Below are 5,929 nucleotides of genomic sequence, written 5' to 3' on the forward strand. Positions count from 1 at the left end.
TACTCCTTCCTCCCCAGCTCCCCAGCCTTTGACGGGAGCTGCTTCAGGACAGGGCCGTCACCACCACCCCATTAGTGCAGGAAATATTTGCCAGACAGCGTCACCCTCCAGGAGGAGAATGACAACTGAAGATCTATGCTTCGTGTGTCCCAGGACTCTTTTAGCTTTGATGGGTTCCTTAATCCTTCCTCTCTCCCAGTCAGCTCAGACACCTGCGGGCCTTCCACACACTGCGTCCTGTTTAAGTTTAGAAAGTGACCTAACAGTTATACTTCCTGGCAATAGCCTTGCAAGTGCCCTGGTGTACACAGCCTGGTGTGTCTACATGGCAACGCTGAGGCAAGACGAGGAGACGGTTCTGCATAGGTAAATAATAGAATAACCACAACACTGAACACTGTGCTAAATATTTCATACATACCACCATAAGTAAGCCTCAGGACAACCATAGAAGGTGAAACTATATAATGTAATATGTCAATTGTACCTCAGTTTTAAAAATCAAGGCTGTATTCACAACAATTACACAGGGGCTATTTTGTGATAATAAACAAATCATAATACTTTTGTTTATTGGCAGGCCCAGCCATAACATACCAGAGGCATCAGACTAGTTCTTTGTATTGACCACAGACAGATATTGAAAGCTAGAATCATGTTATCTACTTATGTTTCCACCTGCACATTTTATTTTAGGTATCATAGTTTTATTTTTATATTCATAAAAACATTTTTAAACATTCAATTGCATTTTCAAGAGATTACGTAGCAACTCCACTTTAGTTTTAAGGTAAAATTTTGCCTTAATGTTGATTTGCAAAGTTGATATGAATTGATTATCATTTATATTTTATATTTCATTTCAACAGATTATTTTGCATATTTATTTGCATAAATATTCAGTCACATAAAAACATTGGATGGGTTCACATCCCACTCCAGTCACACTCACTTTTCTCCCCACAACTTGAGCTGGAAAACAGTGGGTTGTCCAAGTGTGGAGCCCTTACCATCAGCACCTGATTCAGCAGGAAGCACGTAAAAGGCTCTCTGAATGGGCAGGAGGGGCCTCTCTTACAAACTGTTCCAGTGGCTACTGTGTATGCTGTTCACTTCCTCACTTGGTCTTGCTTTAACCTTCGCCTTCTGACTGTCCCTTGGAACCTAACTATTCACCCAGCTTGCAGATTGCCTTGCTCGTCAGTGTGAGCACTGCCCTCCTGAACCAAGTCTTTGTCAACTTGGCTTTGATCATCACCATCGCCCCCTCCTTCCCAACAAGTATCCCTCACATCCATTGGACTAGTGTGATACAGTTCACTAGTACAAATATTGGGTTGGCCAAAAAGTAAGATTTTATGCAAAAAGCTAAACGAACTTTTTGGTCAACTCAGTATATGCTGTAAAACTGCTCTTGTCCCCTCAAGAATACATAGAGAATGGTCTCCTTCATCACTCATTTCATATATAAACCATTTGTATAGACCAGCCTGACCCTGGCCTCTCTAGGCCCCCTCTCAGAGTAACTCATAAATCATTAAGACTACAAAGGAGATTGACCAGTTCATCACACTTTTTACAATTGGGGAAACTAAGGCACGTGGGGAGGAAATGACTTGCTTGTGATCACACAACAACACTGGAACTAGAGCCAGCTCTCCAGACTCCCAGCCCAGCATCCCTTCTCTTGCTCCACACCACCTAGTTAAGTAATTGTGCATTCCTGCAGCACCCCACCCTGTCATCTCTCCATGACATCCTAAAGAACAGTTATTGTGAACTGTGGGCCAGAAATTTGACACTGAGTGTGCCAAGGCAAAGCAAAAGAGGCTATTTCATCAATGACAAAATGGCACTCTTCAAAATTGAGTTGCAGGGCTTCTGCCGCCCTGAGAGTCTGCATGCCTTTCTGGAGACTAAACATTTTCACAGTTCCTTTGGCCCAAGGGTTATTTTCTTGTTGGAAAAAATTTGAAAATCCCCCTTACAGATGGTGAGAAAAATAACTTCAGCTGGACTAGTCCAGAGACAAAAGTTCTTCTGAAACTGAAGGAGGATAGAGTAGCCAGGGGACGCAAATATTTACTTTATACAAAATACTGAATGTTTCTTCTGGGTTTTTTTTTTTTATCTGGTGATGTCTAAGAACTCCTAACTGGCTTGTTAGAGAGAAGCTGGGTCGCGTGGGTCATAGGAGGAGCTGGGCAGTCATGAGCCTACAGAAGAAGGCCAAGGTCACTGGGGTCCCCTGTCTGGCTATGGTTGTTAGGAACTGCAGCCCGCAGACCCTGGATGGAGAATGGAATATTTCTTCGTGGGGGAACAGCCACCCACCCAGATGAGCCCCTCCCTAGAGATGGAATTATCAAAAGTCTGAGGCCCTGTTTTTATTACTTATCTTCAAAAATGTACTTCTTCCTAATGAATTAATGCTTTGGGCACTGAAATTTCTCTTGTTACAATTCATTTCTTGATATCAGATTAATTTATGTGCATTTCGTTGATTTCAGAATGGTTTCTTTTTTTTTTTTGGTTGCACTGGGTCTTTGTTACTACATGTGGGCTTTTTCTAGTTACGGCCATAGGGGCTTGTCTTGTTGCAGAGCACAGGCTCTAGGCGCACAGACTTCAGTAGTCGTGAAGTACTGCAGTTGTCCGTACCAGTTGTAGCACGTGGGCTTTGCTGTCCCGTGGCATGTGGAATCTTCCCAGACCAGGGATTGAACATGTGACTCCTGCATTGGCAGGCACATTCGTATCCACTGTACCATCAGGGAAGTCCATAGTCAACTCATTTTTATCTGAATATTCTCAATTATTTAGCTAAAGAAAAATGAGTTTCTTTAAGGAAAAAAACCTAAGTCAATATCTGTTTAAAATATTCCACCCAGGAGACAAACCTGAAAAAAAAGAAATGTAACTGTTGGAAACACTGAAACTGTCGGCAAATTCAGGTGTCACGGAAGAGAGATTTCTCCTGTGAGATTAAGGAAATCAGCTGGCCATACCATCTATTCTGAGAACCCACTGATGTTTTCACAAGTGCTTACAGCTGCATTGTCATGACTGACTGTAAATATTGCCTAACAGCAGGTTACCATCTTCTGGAATGGTTTCCGTTTGTTACATGAAGTCACAGACCAAGGGTTCTTACTTGCCAAAGAGTTTAGAATTGCCCTGCAAAGGCCAGTACAAGTAACGAGCCTTAAGTGTCACTAGCTTCACAATGAATCTGTCCTGTAAACCATAAAAGGCAGTTGGCTCAGATTCCCAAGGGTCATTTCACCTATACTTCAAAAAAACCTACCTTAGAGACAATGAGATGGAAATAGCCTGGTGAACTGGGATTACAGCATGATCCTGGGGTATGACTAGACCAGGGGAAGAAAGAGCATCAGATTCAAACTGTGTGACTTTGGGTGATGTTTTACATACCAGAAATAAAATGGTATTAGTAACACTGCATATTAATATCGATACTTCTATAAAATGGTTAATAATGCTAGTCTGATCCACTGCACAGAGGTGATAATCAGATTCTAAAAGATCTAGAAAAGTACTTTATAAACTACAAAGTACTTTGTGAAAGTAACATATGCATATATATATAGTTCACTCAATCATGCATTCCTTCAATGTTTATTGAGTACCTTCTGTGTGCTAGGCACTGTTCCAATATTAGAGATAAAGCATTAAATAAATATTATCTTGATAATAGATAAAACTGATTTTCTTCCTGACCTCTAAGCTGAAGTGTTCTTTGGCATGGTGGTCAGTCTCCAAGATGGTCCCCAGTGACCCTCAACTCTATTATCTGTGCCCTTATGTTGCCCCCACCACATTGAATCTGACCTATGTGACCAATTGAATATGGTAGAAGTGACATCTGCAGCTCCCAAGGTTAAGTCATAAAAGACATTGCTGCTCCATCCTTGGTCTCTTGGATTACTTGCTCTGGAGAAAGCCAGCCACCATGTCATGGGAACACTTACGAAGCTACATAGAGGCCTGTGGGGAGAAACACAGTGTTCTCAGCACTCAGCACCAAGTTGTATGCATTATATTGGAAGTAAACCCTTCAGCACCAGACGAACCTTTAGATAATTGCAATCCATCTGACATCTTAACTACAATCTCATGAGAAGTCCTGAGTCATAGTTGCCCAACTAAACCACTTCTTAATACTTGACCCACAGAATCTGTGAGAGACTTATCAGTTCAGTTCAGTTGTTCAGTCATGTCTGACTCTTTGCAACCCCATGAACTGCAGCACGCCAGGCCTCCCTGTCCATCACCAACTCCCGGAGTTGACCCAAACTCATGTTCATTGAGTCAGTGATACCATCTAACCATCTCATCCTCTGTCGTCCCCTTCTCCTCTTGCCTTCAATCTTTCCCAACGTCAGGGTCTTTTCAAATGAGTCAGCTCTTCACATCAGGTGGCCCAAGTATTGGAGTTTCAGCTTCAACATCAGTCCTTCCAATGAACACCCAGGACTGATTTCCTTTAGGATAGACTGATTGGGATCTCCTTGCAGTCCAAGGGACTCTCAATAGTCTTCTCCAACACCACACTTCAAAAGCATCAATTCTTCGGCACTCAACTTACTTCACAGTCCAACTCTCAAAGCCATACATGACTATTGGAAAAACCATAGCCTTGACTAGACGGACCTTTGTTGGCAAAGTAATGTCTCTGATTTTTAATATGCTGTCTAGGTTGGTCATAACTTTCCTTCCAAGGAGTAACTGTCTTTTAATTTCATGGCTGCAGTCACCATCTGCAGTGATTTTGGAGCCCAAAAAATAAAGTCAGCCACTGTTTCCACTGTTTCCCCATCTATTTGCCATGAAGCGAAGGGACCACATGCCATGATCTTCGTTTTCTGAATGTTGAGCTTTAAGCCAACTTTTTCACTGTCCTCTTTCACTTTCATCAAGAGGCTCTTTAGTTCCTCTTCACTTTCTGCCATAAGGGTGGTGTCATCTGCATATCTGAGGTTATTGATATTTCTCCCTGCAATCTTGATTCCAGCTTGTGCTTCTTCCAGCCTAGCATTTCTCATGGTGTCCTCTGCATATAAGTTAAATAAGCAGGGTGACAATTTACAGCCTTGATGTACTCTTTTTCCTATTTGGAACTGGTCAGTTGTTCCATGTCTAGTTTTAACTGTTGCTTCCTGACCTGCATATAGTTTTCTTAAGAGGCAGTTCAGGTGGTCTGGTATTCCCATCTCTTTCAGAATTCTCCACAGTTTATTGTGATCCACACAGTCAAAGGCTTTGGCATAGTCAATAAAGGAGAAATAGACATTTTTCTGGAACTCTCTTGCTCTTTTGATGATCCAGTGAATGTTGGGAATTTGATCTCTGGTTCCTCTGCCTTTTCTAAAACCAGCTTGAACATCTGGAAATTCAGGGTTCACGTATTGCTGAAGCCTGGCTTGGAGAATTTTGAGCATTACTTTACTAGCATGTGAGATGAGTGCAATTGTGCAGTAGTTTGAGCATTCTTTGGCATTACCTTTCTTTGGGATTGGAATGAAAACTGACCTTTTCCAGTCCTGTGGCCACTGCTGCATTTTCCAAATTTGCTGACATATTGAGTGCAGCACTTTCACAGCATCATCTTTTACAATTTGAAATAGCTCAACTAGAATTCCATCACCTCCACTAGTTTTGTTCGTAGTGATACTTCCTAAGGCCCACTTGACTTCACATTCCAGGATGTCTGGCTCTAGGTCAGTGATCACACCATCGTGATTATCTGGGTCGTGAAGATCTTTTTTGTATAGTTCTTCTGTGTATTCTTGCCACCTCTTCTTAATATCTTCTGCTTCTTTTAGGGCCATACCATTTCTGTCCTTTATTGAGCCCATCTTTGCATGAAATGTTTCCTTGGTACATTTTTATACTAATGTACCATTTA

Source organism: Bos grunniens, chromosome 10 (genome assembly GCF_055505025.1).
Source record: "Bos grunniens cultivar Pamir isolate PY7600 chromosome 10, Bosgru_T2T1.0, whole genome shotgun sequence".
Classification (NCBI taxonomy): domain Eukaryota; kingdom Metazoa; phylum Chordata; class Mammalia; order Artiodactyla; family Bovidae; genus Bos; species Bos grunniens.